A 20,886-nucleotide genomic window follows, 5' to 3' on the forward strand; every position below is an offset into this window, starting at 1 on the left:
TACTGTAAATTTGTAATAATTACAGCTCTGCTATCAGAGAAATTTAAAAAAAAACAAAGCCCCAAATTCTTCAAATGAAAGAAAAAAACTCAGTAGAATGATACCTGTTCTCACTCTGCTGTGGTCTCAATGATATAAACACCTCTTGTTTTCCTACAGTTATCGACCATATTTTCCTAGAGTTGCTAAAATTCTACCTGCAATTTACGTGTCCTGGCTTGAGTGATTCCAATATACATCAATGGACTGCATGTGTGGCAGGAATTAAACAGTGATGGAAACTCAGTGTAGGAAAGCATTTTAGGAGAAAGGCCAAATTTTAGGCAAAGAGGATTTCAGGTGAACTTTTCACAATTTACAGTAGGACAAATTATTGAAAAACACATCACATACTGAATTATTTTCTGCAATAGTCTGGGCACAAACTAACCTGCCTGACACCTTGGTTTTTCCTTGAGTTCATATTGCTATGAATACTTGAATTTTAGTGTTCTACCATTACAAATACAGTGCCCAAAATATTTGTCTCTGATGAGAACAGATCTGGGGGAGGAGAGGATTTTTGGGAGGGAGAACAAGTAATTAGTATATACCTGGTAAGTGTTTTAGAAACATAATTCTGATTCCACTAGAACTTATGAGTGGTTTATCATTGAATTCTTGAGGATTAAGAAAGAGTTAGACCAAGACTGAATGCTTTTTGAAATCTCAAACTCTAATTACTTTTGTATGACATCTACAGCAAAATCCTGCCATTGGATTATTTCTGAGTTAACTCAGTAGTGACCCTGTAGTACCCTGTGATTTGGCTCCAGTTAATATTGCAACTAAAATTCTTTTTTTTTTTTTTGGTGACACTAACTTTTATTTCTATTTTTGTTTTTTATTTTTATTCTTATTTTATTTTAGTTCTAACATCTATTCCATTTAAAGAAGCCTGTACTTTTTAATTAAGTATTAAAATCACATTAAGAAAAACAAGTACTTTCAAAGCAAAATATTTTTGCTGCAGGGAAAATAGATTATATGTCCTTTAAAGGAGGGGAGAAGATAAATATTTCACAGTGAGATAAATATGTTGCTCAGTACTTTAACATGGGCTGAAACCTAAAGGATTATGAGGAGTTGTATCAGTATTCTGTTTATTACTGTAAATATTTTGTACCACGCAAGTACAGTTTGTGTTTATTTTTTAACTTGATTCTATTATACTGAGTTATACATAATGCAAAATAAATGTGGATTTTAACTGGAATGTGGGAGTGATTGGATCAGGCTCAGTATTCCCTTCTGGGACAGAATTCCAAAAAACAAGAGGCTCAGCTCTGTTCCATATTGCTCAGCCTGAGCATGGGCATTAGAAGGGTTTTTTCCTGCCTTTTCTGGCCTCCATCCGAATGTATTGGCAAGTCGAGCAATATCAAACAACACACCCAAAGGAGAGAATATTTTCAATTGTTGGAAGGTCTTTCATTTAAAGTAAGCTCGTGCTTTTAGATGCATGTCATCCTGACAGCCCTCTTATTTTCTGTCCTGCAGTGAGACAGATAATATCACAGCCTGCCAGAAAGATAAGGGACTCAGGGGCAACAAAGGACCAAAATATGGGACTTAGATTATTGATGCATTTAGAAATCACTTTTTTCCTGTTACAAGGAAGGTGAAATGGATAAGTTTCATAAGGAGGGGGCACCCTGGATTTAAAGCTTTCTTCTCCCCACACTTCTGTACCTGACTGCTGTAGTAGCCAGTGTTTTGATTGTTATTACTGCAAAAAAAAAGTAGAAATAAAAGTATGAAAATGCTTATTAAATCAATGTTTACCTATGTTCTTTCAAGGAAAAAATGTTGCATTTTTTTTCCTTATGTTTTTTGTTATTATGCTGTGTTTTTGGTGTTAACAAGTTCCTATTTACCACTCCAAGTCCCTAATTAATCACAGTGACAAAAAGAACCTTTCTGTGCAGGCAGGGTTTGCCAAGTGGGACTGCTCAAGTCTTTTGCATTACATCCAGCAGCCTGCAAACCCAAGGTAAGCTGAACTTTCACTGCTATTCCCAAATGCTTTGGGGTTTTGCATTATTTAAAATTCCCTAGCACTTCAGGAAACATGGATTCTATCCGGGAAAGTGAGCCCTGAGTTTGGAACTTCACACTAAAATGTGGGATTTTGATGCAGTACATCTGAGTCAAACTGATCAGGAGCACATCAGTGTAAATGAACTCAGTGCTGTTTAATTAAGTGAAGTATAGAATTAGGGCTGAGGGGGATTAGATCTTTATATATCACTGCAGTTTACATTGCCAATGGTCCTTGATTTACAATAAAAGAAAAGGCAGCTTTTTCTCTTTTTCTTGTCCAGATCCAGAGTATAAATTTTGCAGGTTTCAAGTGGTTGTAGAATTAATTTTGTGCCACATGGCTTTTGCAGTCTGTCAATCCCCTCAGATAAAAAACCAAGGGGAAAAGTGGGGTTTTAGCACCTTGATAGAGGTGTTCACCTTCTGCCACGTTACATTGTCAACATTCAGTCCCAGAGAAGGTCACCAAGCACGAAGAAAATGAAACCAGGACTTTGGTAGCTTTAATTCAGAGCTTCTTCATGGAGAGTATTCAATTACAAATAAGTGTTTCTAATGCAAATTGATTTTACCCTTAATTAATCACTAAGAAGACAATTCTAGATTGCCATAAGCCCAAAAGAAGTCTATTTTAGTAGCATTATACTCTGAACTCTGTAGTCTAGTGTTATTTACAAGTTCTGCCCAACAATTTTTTTCAATTCAGATCTCCTCTGTTGTATTTAGAAGACTAATAGATAATTTACTCTGAAATTTCAGTTTTATGGCATCTAAGAGACCAAAAATAAAGAAAACACAAAGTTGCAAAGGGCTTGAGAATGAAAAAGATTAATGAAGTTAATCCACACATAGGAAATCAGAAGTCTCCAGATATCACGAAGGCTTAGTTTCTCATTGTCCTTGTATAAAGCAATTAAATAACTTTAGAAAAAAAAGAAGTGTGGGAATATTTCCAGGAACAGTCTAAGACAGAACTTCTCTTTCTTTGGTTACTCCTTATTGCAAGTCAAATTTTGTGATTATTTCTAAGTTTGGACACAGATTTAAGAGAAGATAAATTTCATACCTGAATCAATAAATACATTTCCTGGAAAGCATTGCCTTATTTTAGTATATTCCTGTCTTTTAGGTCTTCACAAAAGAACTATTCTTGATACCTGTCTCATGAAAGAGAAATAGCTTATCTGAGCACAGACATGACATTCTCCTGAAAACAGAGCTGGGCCTAAACCAGCACAGCTGACTGCGTGCTTTCATGTCTAAATTAATTGAAAATGGCCCGTTTCCCTACTGACTGTGTGGTTACTGCGTGGAGACAGCTTGCAGCTGACTACATCAGACCTTAAAGATGTGTTAAAAGTCCCTGATCTGCCTTGTCCTCTCATTTGTGCTGCTGGAAAGCTGGGCTGGCTCTGTCAGAGGCAGTGGAACTGTGCAGATACAGACTTATCAAGAACAAAGGAGGTTTTACTATCTTTGAAAGTCAGTAAAATGACAGGAACAAAGATTTGCATGTGTCTGGAAATCAAGATGGGTTCCAGTTTGTAACACATAATTCAACTGAATGACAATCTCCTCTTTGGACACCTCTCATAAAATTAAATTAATTTGAAACCTCTTGCCTGAAAATTGGAAAACCCAAACTCTCTTTATCTGTCATGTTTATGGGCTATTTAAATATGTATTAGAATATATATTTTGTGCATATCATCTCATAAAGTTCATTCCACCAAAGAGTAGGTGGTCACAGTTTTTTCAACCCTTTTGGTGACCTCATTACTTCTACAAAATTATTTCTCCCTAATTTAGTCCATGAAAAGGTGCTTAAAGCCATTGGCATGATTGAAAACATGGAAGAAAAGGAGCTGGCATAGCAATATTCGAAAGTCATATTTCACATTTACCTCTTCAAGTGGCTCCCCATGCTTTGTCACTGAGCACAGCTTGGGCAGTGAAGCAAATCCATCGCCCTTGCCCAACGAGACTGAAGAGGGATAACCAGCTGCCTTACTTCACTGTGAGAAGTCTGGAATCTGGTGCAAAATGTGATGATGTGAAGGAAAAAAAAAAAATACCATGGCAACCTACAGTAGTTTAGAGATATGGAAGAAGCATATGGAGGGTGCAGATTCCATGCACTAAAGCTCATAAATCCCAAATTACCCATAAATACCTAATTGTGTGTAATGACAACCAAGAGGGCTCTTTTAGGGGTTACAAAAAGCTTAGTAATTATATTTTGGTTGCTAATAGCTTAAAACAATATGCTGTGTTCACCAACATTTATTTAAGAGAGGTATGTGTTATGTTTTTTATCACATTTCCTTGGAGGACACATTAATGCTGTTCACAGTAACGAAGTGCAAATAATGAATGTGGAAGTCACACAACTTATTCTAAAGACAAATAGAAATGTATGCAGCCAGGCAAAGGGAGAGGATTTCCTGAATTTTGCTTGATAATCATAAGTTTAGTGATCATATCTATTCTTCTCAGATATAAACTTTCATTTATGCAATATATTTATGGCCTCTTTCTTACTGTCTTCTGACACAGAAGGTGCTGACAAATTTAAGGGCCAGGAAGGCAGTTTAGTCCTCAGAGCACTGAGCTAATGAGGTGTTAAAGCATTTTCTGCCAGCTTTGGAGAGAGGATGAAAAAGTAATTCAAGATACAAGAAGTGATATAACAACTTGTTAATTTACCTAGAGGAGTATTTATTTCTTTCCTTTTCTCCACCCAGTGTCAAGTTTTATTTACAGCTTAACCACTGATCAAGGCAAGTACATGATAAATGAGAATAATTTCAAAAAGGATATCATAGCATCATAAAATGTATTGGAAGGGACCTTAAAGCCCACCCAGTGCCACCCCTGCCATGGCAGGGACACCTTCCACTGTCCCAGGCTGCTCCAAGCCCCAATGTCCAGCCTGGCCTTGGACACTGCCAGGGATCCAGGGGCAGCCCCAGCTGCTCTGGGCACCCTGTGCCAGGGCCTGCCCACCCTCCCAGGGAACAATTCCTGCCCAAGATCCCATCCAGCCCTGCCCTCTGGCACTGGGCAGCCATTCCCTGTGTCCTGTCCCTGCAGCCCTTGGCAATTGTCTCTCTCCAGCTTTCCCGCAGCTCCTTCAGGCCCTGCAAGGCCACACTGAGCTCACCCCAAAGCTTCTCCTCTGCAGGCTGAACAATGCCAGCTCTGGCAGCCTTTCCTCCCAGCAGAGCTGCTCCATCCCTCTGCTCACGCTGCTGCCTCCTCTGGGCTCTGTGCAGCAGCTCCAGGTCCTTCCTGTGCTGGCCCCAGGGCTGGGGCAGCTCTGCAGGTGGGGTCTCAGCTGAGGGGCAGAGGGGCAGAATCCCCCCTCCCCTGCTGCCCACGCTGGGGCTCAGCCCAGGGCAGGGGGGTTTGGGCTCCCAGCGCACACGGCCGGGGCAGGGCCAGCTCTGCCCCGCAGCTCCCCCAGGGCCTCTCCCAGGGCTGCTCCCTCTGCTCAGCCCCAGCCTGGACTGATCCCGGGGGCTGCTCTCGCCCAGGGACAGCCCCAGCACTGGGCCTTGTTAAACCTCAGGAGATTCCCAGGAGCCACTTCTGGTGCTTTTCCAGGTCCCACTGCCCCCTCAGCTCAGTGTCATCTGCAAATGAACTCAGACCAGTGAAGGAGTGGACACTAAGATTCATTTGCTCATTTTAAATCCTGTATTGCACAGTGTTTTCACAGCTTTGGTCAATCATAACAGACAAATGGACAATTACCTCAGTGTCCAGTATCAACTAAGGCCAGATGGTTCTGTGCTATTCATGAATCAGATGATTTGAGGTGGGAAGGTGAAATAATGGCACTTAAATTCAGTAAACGGAATTCTCACCACCCCAGTTCCCACCCCTCCTCCTGAACAGAGATCAGATGAAGAGGTGAAAAGCCACGTGGGCTGGGGGAGGTTGAAAAGATTCCTGCAGCAGGAGATTTTGAAACTGAACTTCATTCTCTGCTGCACCTCAGTTATTGAGAAATGATCCATTCTTCGTGTTCCTCTGCAGGCTTTTGGAATGCTGCTCCTGTTTGTAGTCTTCAGCTCTGGCTCCACTGTCTGTGAAATCTCTGTGTTCATACACTGGAAGCAAAGTGCAAAATGCTGAAACTGTTTCAAAAAATACTTTAGTGCCTTTAAATCTACTCATGTCCTTGTCTAATACATCTTAAAGCTTTAATTAAGAACATACAGTTAATGCCAGCTTTATTATAAACACAGGAAATCAAATTCTCGTCATTAGTGTTAAGCTCTAAAAAAAGAACAAAAGGAAGCAGATGTAATGAAAGTCTTTCTCAAAATCAGAAAACATTGTATTAATCTGTTTTACTGGGTAAGACACAGGTTCTCACTACAGAAGATTAGAAAAAAAATTGTATGAAACTACTCAGCTGGACTTTAGCAGGGTTGTTTCCAGAAGTCGGGTTTGCAGGTCACAGAGGAAGCTGTTATTAGCCATCTGAGTGCATTATTATTAGCATCATTAATTGGCATTATTATGTGTAATATTTAAGTAAGTCATGTCCAGAGGTGTCTACTCTGAGTTTCCCCAGCCTGTTGTTAACCATGATCCATGCTGGGATTCCTCACCCTGTGTTTCTGTCTGCCTCAGTCTGATGCTTAATAAGTTCTAGCATTTGTTTGTGAATGATTACTTCTTGTCTCTCTGTGGAGATGCTACACTAAGTTTTTATGTGCTGAAGTATTCCTCACTCCCAGTCTGTGCTATACCTGTGGTAAAAGAATATTACAGTAATTATTTTGAATATTATGAGTTTCTCATTATTGTCATATTACTCTTCCCATTGCTATTATATTCTTCCCATTATATTTTCAGGATTAAATAAACTGAGCCTACAGTCTTTCTCAATGATCTTCTTGTCAGGTGAAAGTCCATTCTCACCTCATCAGAAAATGAATATACATGGATGTGTGCTGTACCTAAGAGTGACTAGATAATTGCTTCCACTCGCCTGACCACTGGATAAAGTTATCTGCAGAGTTATCGACAGTTCCTGTGAATGCTGAGCAGAGATTAGAGGTATGATTTTCATTTGAAAGGTTGTTTATGGGGAGGCTTGTTCGAATCTATTTTTTCAGAAGATTTGTCTTTTTAAAATGTCAAATTCAAGAACGTCCTCAGCCTTTTTTTATACTGCAAACACTTTGTGGAGTCTCTAAAACTCAGAGAACAGGTGAAGGTGCACATAATGTCTTTGAAATTAGTTTCCACACCTTGTTTTATTTTAAAGACATTTTGACTTTTGTTGAAACATCCTTTGTTTCAATTACTGTATAACCATAATGAACAGGTCCTGTCTGCTCACATCTCTGTTCACTTTGTTGTTCTTTATTCTTCTGTGCCCTTGAGTGGCTTTCCCCCACGTGGCCAGATTCATATCAACACTTGTGATTGAAGCCTGTTTGTTTCTTTGCAGTCCAATGCTCTTTTTGGCTTGGAGTTAAATGACTGGGATTTGAAATCAATCAGGCTCCTTCTCAGAAGTTGTTCAGCACTGGTTAGGTCACGTTCCTTGTGCATAATAAGGCACTGAACAAGTTAAGGTTAAATGGATTTTTAAATCAATAAATACAAACCAAGAGCCAACCAATGTCACAATTTTTCCTTCTATCCCTTTCTTTTTAGAACAAATACTGATGAGAAGCATTTCAATAACAACCCTTTCCGTGGAGAAATTCTTCCTGACATCCAACCTGACCCTCTGCTGGCACAGCTTGAGGCTGTTTCCTTTTGTCCTGTCCATTGTTTCCTGGGAAGAGCCCAGGCTTCACCTGGCTGCATCCTCTATGACTTTTTAATTTTTTTTTTCTAACTTCAGGTTCATTCAGAAACAATCGTTGGCTGAAGCACAGCATCAGCACAAAGTGGATTTGGTGACCATGAAATAATTAAAAGTAAAATAGTGTCGGCTGAGGTATTTTACTTAGAGAAGTAAAATAATTCCCGAGATTACTGCACTTAACTTTATTTTCTAATACTCAGTGTAGACAGTTCCAACTGTGTTGATTTGCTGCCAGCAGTGCTTTTGCCATTTCAGCATCTGGAAGCCTTGCTGTTAAATAATCAATATTTATTATTAAAAATGGAGAAACATTTACTAAACTTTCCTTGGAGATTTTTCTGACATACCTTTGACATCCCTTTGTTAATAAAAACTCTCTGGACTGTTTTCAAAATTTTTTCAATATATTCATACAAAGGAAAAGGCCAGGAGAAGAGACATTTCTAGTTCCAAACTTCTCAAAGTTAACGAGATAGAATAAATAGTGCTTAGCAAGTAAAAAAGTTGAATTTAACATGAGATATTATGGTATTACTTCTCTTAATGTACTTCAACTTTTATTTGTTGTGATTAAAGGAACTGAGGACTGCTCCAATGCCAACAGAAGTTCATGGGAAAAATCCCATTTCCTTTTTTAATAAGTTTCATAAGTAATATTTTTTTTTTATTCCAAAACACACTGAGTGCTTCTGAGTTTTTCTCTGTTCTTTGTTGAAGATTAATAAACTCTTTAAACCTTTCTAGACGCAATCTGATATTTCATAGGCTGGTATTAAGGGACTTGTCATTCCTTCAAATTTCACAATGCAAGTGAAACATTCCATCTTTTCATCTTTTTCCATGAATAAAAAGATTTTGTTTATTAAAAAGAAGAAGGATCATATTCTAGACATCTCTTATCCAGGGCAGATTGGTGACTTTTTAGTGTCACATGAATACTAATATGAGATTTTGTAAAACCGTATTCCAAAATGTGTTAGTAGTATGTGCAGTGTCCGTTTCTTTTTATAAAACTGGAAAATGGATTTTCTGCATAGTCCAAGGGGACACACAGAGTATCCCAATGGCTTTCTGTGAGACTATTTTGGCTATCCAGTTAAATATGTCATTGTGTTTGGGAAAATTCTGGGCTTGACTTTATTTATAGGGAAAAAGAATATATAATAGACTGTTCTTTAACCCGTGAAAAACCCCTTTTGACTGCAATCTAGGTTTCTCTCCTTGTGTGTTGTTTATAATTATATAAATAAAATAATGTCCTGTATACAGATACAGATTTAAGGAGCTGAATTTGTAATGTATGTGAGTCAACACTTAGACTTGTTCTGTCTTTTACATCTTGTAGTGCTGAGGCTCCCGAAGAATCCCATTTTCATCCTTAAGCAAAGGTAATTTAGATAAATGAAGTACAGCTAGATGTGGAGTAGGTTGCATATGTGGAATTCTTGAATAAGTTCCTCATTAAACCAACCCTTTTCAGCTCATGATTTTGAAATCATCTTTCCCTTTATTTTCCCCACCTTGCTCAGATGAAGTTCTGTGCTGGTATCTGCAGGAAGTGAGCAATGATGGGATTAAGAAATGTGGAATTCTAAGGAACCAGCTGGAGATGGAGCTAAATGAAGTATGAGAAATGGCTTTGTGTCCCTACTAAATGTGGAGGGAACCCACCCACTCATACTTTTCATGCTTTTGCTTCTCTTTGCAAGGGGAGTTTTTAAGGTGAGCAATATGGCCTTTGCTGTAAATTGCAGAGAAAGAAGGTCAAAATGTGGGATTGTGAATTTACTAGAAATCCAAAGGATTTAGTAACTTTACTGAGATGTGAAACTTTAAGAATTTGACTGACTCTCCAGTGATCAAGATAACCTGCAAGTCAGTCTTGCAGAACTATCATGAACTCATCCAGCTGAGGCGTGAATTTTGCCCATCTACGCTGTCATGTGGTAGCTGATGGATTTTGAAGAAGAAAACCCATGGTGATATTTTAGTTAGTTCTTGAAAGGAAATCAATTATGGAGCTCACTTGTGGGGGCAGATTATTTTCATAGGATCATCATAGAATCATAGAATGGTTTGGTCGGAAGAGACCTTAAAGCCCATCCTGTTCCACCCCCTGCCATGAGCAGGGACACCTTCCACTGTCCCAGGCTGCTCCAAGCCCCAATGTCCAGCCTGGCCTTGGGCACTGCCAGGGATCCAGGGGCAGCCCCAGCTGCTCTGGGCATGTGTTCATCCATGGAGATACCTCTTAATTTTTGGAAGAGAAGAGGAAGAATTCAAATACCAACAGGTTTAATTGGGTATTTGGTTGCCTTCACATGTGACCAATGGAGATGAGTTTTCTCCAGAATTAAGGTTCTGATTAGAGGGGTCTGGCTGGCAAAGCAGGTTAGTTAGGACAGTGTAAAACCCCGTTTTGAGTTGTAAAGCTTCAGCAAATCCTCTTCATGGATGGGAAACATGATTACCGGAGAAGCATTTTGCAGTTTTTTTTCAAACACTTCAGTATAGGAATGTTTGCTGCCTCCCTTCCTAGTCACAGGTGTATAATGCTGGGATTAATCATTCTCAGGCTAAATCCTCCAGTCACAATCTTCTCTTTTAAAACTGTGCTTACACAGCAGTCCCAACTGAATTTGTCACGAGTATGAAAATTTCCTTTGGGAGCTCCTGCTAATTCAAGTGACTCAAAACAGCTCATTCAAAACAATTGTAGTGTTTATTCACCCAGAAGAACACAGGAAGGCTCATTCCTCTGAGAGCTATGTTAACTTTCCCAGTTTTCTGAAAGTTTAAGAAGCTCAAGCTTGACCCAAATACCTTGAGTTCAGAGCCAGGAGACACAGCATCTCTCTGTATCCATAAAGTTTCCTGGGATATGGCTGTGCATCCGTTCATCCCAGTTTGGGGTTGCTCTGCCCAAGAGACTGATATCCCTGAGAGATGAACCACAATCAATTTCTGCCCAACTGGTAAAAAATAGCATAATTTAGTTTAAGAAAGTCAACAATGGTTGAAAAAAAGTGGTCAGTTTTAGTTTCTTATCAGGTTATTTGTTAGCAGGTTAAATTTAGATTTAGGAGTGAAAAAACATTTTAGACACAGGATTTAATCTACTATGATTACTGAAATTGTGTTTATTTTAGAGAAGAGAAGGCAGAGGCTTATGTCAGCATACTTTTCACATACTGTAATTAGAAACTGCTGAAGCACTTTGAGGCATTTTGGTTGCACCTTTGTGTAATATAAGGGCTTAGGTAAAAGCAAGTGTTGTGGTTTGCTGCTCTCCCAGAGTTCACAAACTTTAGGACATGTGTGTGTGGGTTCATTCAGGAGTCCTTGCTGCAGTTTGTGCTCTCTTAGGAAGTCAGGGCCCATCCTCTCTGGCAATTCCAGTTTTTCCAGGGTTGGAGTCACCCTGACAGCTGTGCCATGCCATCAATCCATCTACTGCTGCCATGTGGGCTTTGTGTCATCCTTCATATGCATCCTTTGACTCCACTATGACACTTAATTGCTTTATTTTATTTTATTTTGCAACCCTAAAGTATCAAAGTTGCCAAATTTCAAAACATGACTGACAGTACCAAGTGTAAACTCTTTAAAAATGTTGTTTCTTCTAGAGAGCTTCTTTTTGATGTGAAATCTTGCACCACCCACCAGGTGCTTTTCTTTCTCATTTTAGCTAAGATCAACATTATTTAAAAGGCAGTGCTTTTAAAGCTTGGGAGTGAAAAACAATTTCATTATACCATTTTATATTTTTTTAAATTAAAAAAAAGAGGTGCTTATCCTTTCTTCTGTCTTCCACACACAAGTCTGGTGCTAGATATAGACAGGAAAATGAGATTTCAAAGATGTTGTAGCCAGACTTACTCTATGGAAAAAAAAATTATTTTCTATTTTAAGTGGTGGATTTGTTTAAGTTAACTTGATAAAAGCTGGAATTGGTGACAAGATGATTTAATACAACCCTTGCTAACAAGTTGCAGCCATTACCAGTGTGTCAAAACAACATTGCCAGAGGCACTCTGGCATCAGGCTGGACTGGTAACTCCAGTGCACTGAAACAGCTTTTTGGCAGCTATTTTATTGCTGAGTGCTGCTGATTAAAGGCAGCTTCAACTACTGCTTTATTTCCCTCCAGACATTTTCATTCACATACACTTTTATTTTTGCTCACAGATGAAAAGGTAAAGATTTTAAAATTAATAAAAAATGAAAATGTAGAAGCCTATGTCTTGACTAGATATGAACTGGAATTTTAGAATTATTTTTTCTTTTACAATTTGTGTGCTGTGTCTGTGTTGCGATCTGCAGCTCAGGTGCACTTGGCAGCTCAGGAATTTTTGGTTATTTGCCCTTTGTCCACTTCCTTCAGGAGATCTGTCTATGATCAAAAAGCTTAGCACTGCTATGGGCATGAATATTCCTGTCACTTAAATAGATATAAAGTAATATTTGCTGAGAGATATATATGTAAATATTTTTTTATGAATAATGTTGGACTTGAATTTTATTCCCTTGATTTTAGAAACCTGTTGGACTAGAATACAAATGCTATGCAAAACCTTCAATTTTGATCTGAAATAAAAGTGCCATTAAATTTTAAACTGTAGTTTGTCCTTTCCCATTTCTGTTCAGGGTGTTGATAATGTCCGAAGATTTCTCCTGTAAGCAAAGATTTTGCAATTAAAACCTATACCTATCCAGTGCTCACAGAGAATGCTTTCTGAAACAATTGCAAGCTTTAGATTAGGTTTTCAAATTATAACAGATTTCACATCAAAGGTGTGATGCTGAATTTTACTCACAAAATGTCCTATTTTGATTACTTTTTTATTTAATTGGGGCTTTATTGTTTTACAAGGGTTTTGTATAGGCAAATATAAGGGAGAGACTTGTGTAAAATGAGATGGGAATTTGTGTCTGCTGGAGCTGGAAGCTTCAAAACCTGAAGCCCTGAGGTCCCTGACAGGAGGACTTGTTCATGTTCTCATCCCTGGAAGAGCACAGAATGGAGAGTAGTGGAATTTGGGACTGTGTCTGTGTGCTTGTGTTGACAACTGCTGCTCATGATGCTCCAGCCCTTGCTCCTGCTGAGCAGGGGGAAATATATATATTGGGTTGTTTGAAGTGTTTCACATCAGAGCTGCTTCCCAAAACTGAGCGCAGCTGCTCTTGAGCTGTGTTTGTGCACAGTGTGGTGCAGCTGCCTGAGCACAGGTACCCGGCGCTGATTTGGAGCACCAGTGTAAGCAGGACATCCACAGCAGATGCAGGGTGGGTGAATCCTCAGCTGGATATTTATGCACCAAGGTGTCGCTGGATACCTGCTTTAGTAATCTCAATTATTTCTCAAAACTCATTCAGAACTAACTCAGGAATGTGCATTAGACAGGTCTGTAAAATATAACTCTTAATAGTCACCAAGTTCTGTATCCAGTTCTGGGCCTCTCACTTCAAGAGAGACCCTGAGGGGCTGGAGCATGTCCAGGGCAGGGAACGGAGCTGGGAAGGGGCTGGAGCCCCAGGAGAGGCTGAGGGAGCTGGGAAAGGGGCTCAGCCTGGAGAAAAGGAGGCTCCAGATGTTGCATCAGTTGTCACATATTTAAAGTTAACTCTTGATATTGTCAAAGGGCTTAATCATCTTCATTTTCCCTTCTCGTTACTGTTTATGTCAAGTAAAATATGACATACTATTTATGTCCCATTTCAACACTGCACTACACATTTGTGTCCTAAAGTTTAACAGATGTGTAATCCCAGAGCCAAATGCAAAAGATGTGTCAATTCTGTGGCATATAAACCCCCCCAACCCCCCCCAAAAAATGAAATGGGCTCTTTACTTGTACTCTTGACTTATCCATTCAAGCATTTTAACTGGCAGACTCCTTCTAATCCCCTGACAGCACCTGGAGGGGTGCTGGTAGAACACCAAAGGGATGGTGGGAGGATATGACATATGACACTGGGGCAGGATCTGAACTCAGACAAATGAAATCTGTCAGCCAGCTCCTCAAAGCCTGCCACAGTTCTTATCACTGCTTGGTTGAGCTGGCTTGATACACAGACTTATTGTATTATTCAGCTGGTTTGATTTTCCTTTTTATGACAACCTTACCCTGGAGACCATCCATCTCCTTGCAGTGTTGGAGAATGACTCTAACTGAATGATATTTCAATATAATTTATAATCCTATACCGTAAACAGAAGTGATGGTTGCTTCTAACCACTGTGAAGAATTCCAATAGGTACAGTTGGACTTTTGTTTTCTTGGAGAGTTGGAAATACTTTGGAATTGGGAAATTTTTCATAGCTTAGGGTACTAAGTCTTATAGCAGAAGAGCTGTGAAATACCCTGCAAAAGACAGGAATTTTTTCCATATATGCCCTGGCAGTTAATGGTGCATGTGAACAACTACAGCTGCAACAAATTATTTGCCAAAAATTCAAACGGTAGCTATTACCAGCTTTCAGCTTAAAAACACAACCACGATCAGACATCCTGAGGGGAACATCCCCCACACTCTGCCCATTCACTGTCGAGTAATTTCAGTTTTAACTCCTCTCCATGAGCAACATCCCATTTTTTGCTCTGATTTCCTTTGGGTCAGACCAATAGAAATAATGATCTTTCAAATGATGAATTTGATTGATCCATTCTTTTTAACTACATAACATAAATAACAGGTTTAGTGTTGATATAAGCTGTGGCTGCCCCATCCCTGGCAGTGTCCAAGGCCAGGTTGGACATTGGGGCTTGGAGCAGCCTGGGACAGTGGAAGGTGTCCCTGCCCATGGCAGGGGGTGGAGTGAGATGACCTTTAAAGTGCCTTCCAAGTCAAACCAATCTGTGGGACTTGGACTCGGAAATAATGAAAAACAAATTTTAGCATGTGGAGTTTTGTTTTACCATAATTGTTCAAGTTTCAAAGTATTTTTGAGATATACCATATAAATATTTTTTTTTAATGAAGCCTGCAGCCTGCACTTCAATGTTTTATTTTTCGTTTTAATAATATAGTTACACATGTAAAGTACAAAGAGAGGCAATGCATAAAGGCTGTAACTGGAATAGAAATGTACAATATAACTCAATAGTAATCCTATTAAGTAATTCTATTTGCAGATGCAATATAAGGCAAGACAAGAATGCACAGTCCTTTTTGTACACATGTCAAATGGCTCTATATTATTTCAAATGCTGACAACTGGCATTGTTCTCTGACTGGCAAACAAAGCAACTATTTTTGTGTTTGATTCATTTTTTTTATTGTGACTGTGTGAAATGACATACTGCATCAAACATTTACATTAAAAAAAGGGAAAAGGGTTTTTTCTATTCTATATTAAAATGAACTAACAAGTGCTGGCACATTCACAGGTACCAACAACTAATCAACAAACACTAGAAACAACTCACATCATCCCCTTGCCTAAATCTGGGAGTTTTATGTGACCAAAATGCTGCCTCCAGCCCTGGGGCCAGCACAGGAAGGACCTGGAGCTGCTGCACAGAGCCCAGAGGAGGCAGCAGCATGAGCAGAGGGATGGAGCAGCTCTGCTGGGAGGAAAGGCTGCCAGAGCTGGCATTGTTCAGCCTGCAGAGGAGAAGCTTTGGGGTGAGCTCAGTGTGGCCTTGCAGCGCCTGAAGGAGCTGCAGGAAAGCTGGAGAGAGACAATTGCCAAGGGCTGGAGGGACAGGACACAGGGAATGGCTGCCCAGTGCCAGAGGGCAGGGCTGGATGGGAGATTGGGCAGGAATTGTTCCCTGGGAGGGTGGGCAGGCCCTGGCACAGGGTGCCCAGAGCAGCTGGGGCTGCCCCTGGATCCCTGGCAGTGTCCAAGGCCAGGCTGGACATTGGGGCTTGGAGCAGCCTGGGACAGTGGAAGGTGTCCCTGCCCATGGCAGGGGTGGCACTGGATGATCCTTAAGGTGCCTCCCAACCCAAACAATTCTATGATTCCATGGAAGGTGAGAGGTGTATGTATTTCCTAATGCATGTTTTCTTTTTCCTAACTTAGTTAACACAAGCACCCCCAAAAACCATATATTTCCTCAAAGACCCCATTCCAGGCTCTTTGCCCACAAGCTGTTCTCATGTGTTAAGCACCCATATGTCACTTAGCTCATGCTGTAATTAGAGAACAAGAGTTAACAATGTTCCTAAATGTCTGATTTCTCTGATTTAGAAGAGTGAAATGCTGCTGAGAGATTTCTGAGGAAAAGATGGTCATGGAATGCTACAAGGTGATATTCCAGCATCACTCTCAGTAGGTTGTGAGCTGATAACAGTCCAGTTCTGAACAGTTAACTCACTGAGGCTCATAAACGAGACAGATCTCTTGATTATTTGACATTTTTACGTATTTGGATGGCAAAGCTCAGCTGTTAGTAACTGCTACGTGCTCATGCATTTGCCTGGTCAGCGTAAATCTTCTTTACAGCTTTCCTCCAAGACCTTTTGTAGTTTCATTCTGGATTTTTTCTCTGAATTCGGTCTGTGCCAGCTACATGCAGACTTCAGCAAGATTGTGTTCAGAGATAAAATAATTAATTAGTAAAGCAGAGACAAAATCAACAAGGCTGACAATTCCCTAAAGATGATGATTCAGATTCAATCTCTTCTCTTACTCTGCCTTAGACTAACTTTTGAGCCAACAATAAAATGCAACCAATATTTCATCTACCCACAGTTCAAAAATTTTACCTCTCTATTTTCTTTGCTTTTCAAAGAGATCCGTGAAACAAAATGGGGCCATTTCTTGTTGCAAATCAAAATCAATTAAACTCCTGAAGTTCTAGAATTGATGAGGAAAAAGTGGAAAGTTTTAGCTTTAATTTGATCTGCATAGTTTTTCTTAGTTTTATTGCCTGGTTCAGTACCTGAATCACAAAATAAATTATTCAAAGACCTCTAATGATACTCTCCTTCAGAACTAAGATTAAGCCATAGTGATCCCTGAAGAGGGACTAACAACTGCACTGCCCAGGAGTGGGAGTAAGCCTCTAAAAATTTGGTATTATTAGAGAAAATAATATGTTAAAGGGACACACCCCCTGTCTACTCTGTCTGGAGAAGAAAATCTGTATAAAAATAAAAATAAAAATAATTGTATTGCTTCTCAGCTGGAACTTATCAAAGGGAAAGTCTGTGTATTTTGTCTTTTTCATAAAAATCCGCATACCATAAAACACTCCTTCTGAGGAAAACTGTTTGCATCTTGTCTGGGAGCACTGGTGCATTCTTGCATAAGCATTCCATACTTGTGAATAAGCAGCAGCTTCTGTAGCCTGGAGTGGTGTCACAGCAGGATGTGTGCAAAATACAGCAAATAAATCCAATTTAATGTCAGCTTTGGGAGCCTTTTCGGACACTTTTATTGCTGTCATGGCTTTATCTGTGGAACGTATCTGAAACTGTTCAATCACTTGATATGTATGGAAGATGATCATGTGAAGAGCTGCTTTATACAGGATGTTGTAGGGAGGGCATTGAGCATGTCAGGAATATTTGAGACAAGGACAGGACTTGCCCCTGGATCCCTGGCAGTGTCCAAGGCCAGGTTGGACACTGGGGCTTGGAGCAGCCTGGGACAGTGGAAGGTGTCCCTGCCCCTGGCAGGGGTGGCACTGGATGGGCTATAAGGTCCCTTCCAACCCAACCCATTCTGGGATTCTCTGATTCTTGCAGAACTTTACTGGTTCCAGTTCTGAAGACTGGGACAAGTTATTTTGGACATCAGAGCTCCAGATAAAGTTGCTTTGATAAGCAATCACAGGCTTTCCTTCCTCTTTACCCTATCATAAATTTTTCTCTGTCTTCTGAGACCACCAGTTAGTTCTGTCCTCTTTCTTTCTCATCAGATTTTAAATTTTTGAGGCAGGGATCATCCCTTTCTCTAGTGCTCTTCTATTTCCTCCCTTTCCTCCCCAAAACTGAGAACAGAGTCAGAACATTAAACTAAAAAAAAAAAAAAAAAAGCCCTGTAAGAAAGAATGCAGTAGCAAATATTCCCTTTTCAAATAGAATCATTACCATAGCACAGCTATCCTTCATCTCCCAGCAGCTGCAAATGGAACAGGGAGATGTTAGTGTTCACTTCCACTGATCTCATTATACAAACCACTAAGAGGAGCAAGGGAATACATTTGGAGAGCTTTCATGTGGTTAAAGCGACAGGGGAAATTCAGGCTTTGATATCCCCTTGTTCAGTATATCTGCCTCACTTTGTGCCTGCCCCTCAAAAGGCAAGGCTGAAAAAATATTAGAGGGTTGTTGAAATGGATTGGAAAAATGAGAAAAGGCTCTAATTAAAAGGACAAAAGTATACTTGGAAAGTGTTTCTCAGTGTTTTTAAGTTCAAAACCGGACCACCTATCCAAATCTCCTCATTAAAAGTCAGATTCAATTTTCATGCTGAGAGCTTGATACCAGGTTTCTACCCAGCTAGACAAATACTTAGTGCTTTGATTTCTATATTACCAAGGTGCCTCACAGGCAACGATTGATACCTGTATTTGTGACCTGATGATCTGGGTAGGCAAAACTCAGCATCCACAATTGCTAATTTGGTACTGAAAGCTCAGAGGTCAAGAGATTTGTCCACAACTGCCTGGAATGCAAAACACAGTCCTTGGCTTTGGAATGTCATGTCACTCAATGGAAACCTAAGAACCTTTCCTTTATTTTTTCTTCCTTCCTTTTTATTTTCTTTTTCTTTTATTTTTAATTTTCATTTTAACACTGTCATCTCTGTGCCTTGCTGACTCACTCCTCTGTTGGCAGGACCAGAATGTTACATGAGAACTGTGGAAAATCTAGGATGGAAAGCAAAGCTGATACTCACCAAAGTTTCCTTGAGTACCTGTGGCAAGGCTTGAGGGAAAAAAAAAAGTATCAAATCCTGTAAAAATAAATATATGTGGAGTCCAGCTAAAGAGGTGTTAAACAACCCAATAACTCAGTGTAATTCATTGCCTTCAGTGTCTGACACTGTATAGGGCACAGCGTATATGAAATGTGGCCCTTTACATTTCAGGCTGCTGCAGAAATGCCTTTCCTTTTGGTTTTGTTTTCTTTCTTCCTTAGGAAATGGAGTTTGTTAAGTCCCTGCACAACTGATTCCTGCTCTCCAGAGAATCCAGATGCACAGCACTTCCTTGTGCAGCGTTCCCAACCTGGGGGGATGTTCTGAGATGTGACAGAACAAGGAGATGTGTACGTGGCCACTGTGATGGGCACTCCAAGGCAGCAGCATAAATAGCTGTGTGCTTCCCTGAAGAATTTAATTAGTCATTTCATTTGAATTATTCACGTGGAAAAAGATGCACTGGGTACTTTTAATCTAATTAGGCTATTAACTAGTAGTAGAAGAGGAACACATCTAAATAGAAGGTGAAGATTGCATTTCAGTCAATCAGGGTACCAGTGTGTGAGGTAATGCACAAAGTTGGGTTCTTCCCATACCCATTAAATAAGGGAAGTCTTAAACCAAAAAACAAACCTGGATGTTAAGCTACACTTTGTGGAATTTAGATTTATGTTGCAAAATTGAGTGAAAACCTTATAGAAGGAGAAACTTTTCTCTAAAGATAAGAATTAAATATATCTATAAGGAAAATATATTGAGAATATATATATATGAATATATTTATGCACTGCCTGAAAATATATCCTTTAAATAGTGTAGCTGTCAGCTCTCATGGGATACAAACAATACCTGCCTGAAAATAATACACCTGCTTGAAAATTCTGTAAGAACTAGAACAATGAGGCTATATTTTAATTTTACTAAATTATTGGGACTTGATGTAAAGATTTCATTTACAGAATAAAAGCATTTAAGCAGGACTTAATATTACTGTTATGTGTCAGTGATAGTAACACTGGGACTTCAGTCTGCATTACTACAATGATTAATTAAAGGCCTTGTTCAGGATGAGTGAACATCATTATTGTTTTTAAATAGGAAAGGCAGATAACCATTACTGATTACTCCTCAATTCCCAGTCTTGCTTGTTAAGGACTAAAGAATACGGAAGTAGGTTGTACAGTTTTCATGAAGCTATAAACGGAGCCAAGAATAATAATATTAATATGCAGCACATACAAAGGTAAAGAGTGAGAGCTGGTTGAGCTTAAAAATTAAGGCTACAAAAATGCTGCACTGCTGTAAGTGCAAACATTACTGTTATTTTTAGTAATAAGGTAAAAGAAATGTGGGCTATAGCTTTCTTTTAAACAATTTTTTGTTAATTGCAGAATTTTTAGAATGCATTCCTGGATGCAGCTGCATTGCTTAAAGCATGTAAATAAACTACATTGCCTTAAGAAAAACATGTAGGGGAATCCTGTAGTCTTGGATACTTTCAGTATATCAATAAGAATATTGAAATACAAACCTGGCTGCCTATTAACTGGCCATTACAATTTACACACGTTGATTAAAATAAAAATCACTGAGAATTGCTGCTGTTGACTTGGCTGAAGTCAGGAATTACAGCCATAAGAAGTTTACAGTCAGGCTTCCAGTGAGCAAAATAATTTTTAGGATGGATTTCTAGGGACATATGAAAGCAGAACTCCAAAACTTTTCTTTAGATTCATCTTGCATGTCTGGGTGGTTGGCTTTGGTTTCCAGGTAAGAGAGCAGGGAGTAGATTTCCTAGCTCAGTCAACTGTACAAGCAGGTGCAAATTGTGCTGGACTTACAGCGCAGCAAGAAATGTATATGCTACACACAAAAGCTTTTAATCCCATGATGCCCAGGATGGAGTTAAAAACTGGGAATTATTGTCTGAGCACCTATGAAATTGCAGGGAATATAAATGAATGTTAGGGAATAGGATTGAAAGCAGCCAAGACAAAGCTGATAGATTTAACTGTTAGAGACATTTGAGAGCTGGGAGAATGTACATTCTTTGTTGTGAGAGCCTTCATACTTCATTTTTTCATGG

General features: G+C 39.5%; 1 long non-coding RNA gene across 1 annotated transcript; it reads left to right on the plus strand.

The window, feature by feature from the left end:
- The first annotated feature begins 1,990 nt into the window (after nt 1-1,990).
- LOC125332230 lies at nt 1,991-9,106 on the plus strand. Its single transcript, XR_007206412.1, has 3 exons — nt 1,991-2,032; nt 7,000-7,155; nt 7,762-9,106. It is a non-coding gene; the product is annotated as an uncharacterized LOC125332230 (long non-coding RNA).
- The last annotated feature ends 11,780 nt before the right edge of the window (nt 9,107-20,886 follow it).

The sequence above is a fragment of the Corvus hawaiiensis genome, chromosome 12 (assembly GCF_020740725.1).
Source record: "Corvus hawaiiensis isolate bCorHaw1 chromosome 12, bCorHaw1.pri.cur, whole genome shotgun sequence".
NCBI classification, from domain to species: domain Eukaryota; kingdom Metazoa; phylum Chordata; class Aves; order Passeriformes; family Corvidae; genus Corvus; species Corvus hawaiiensis.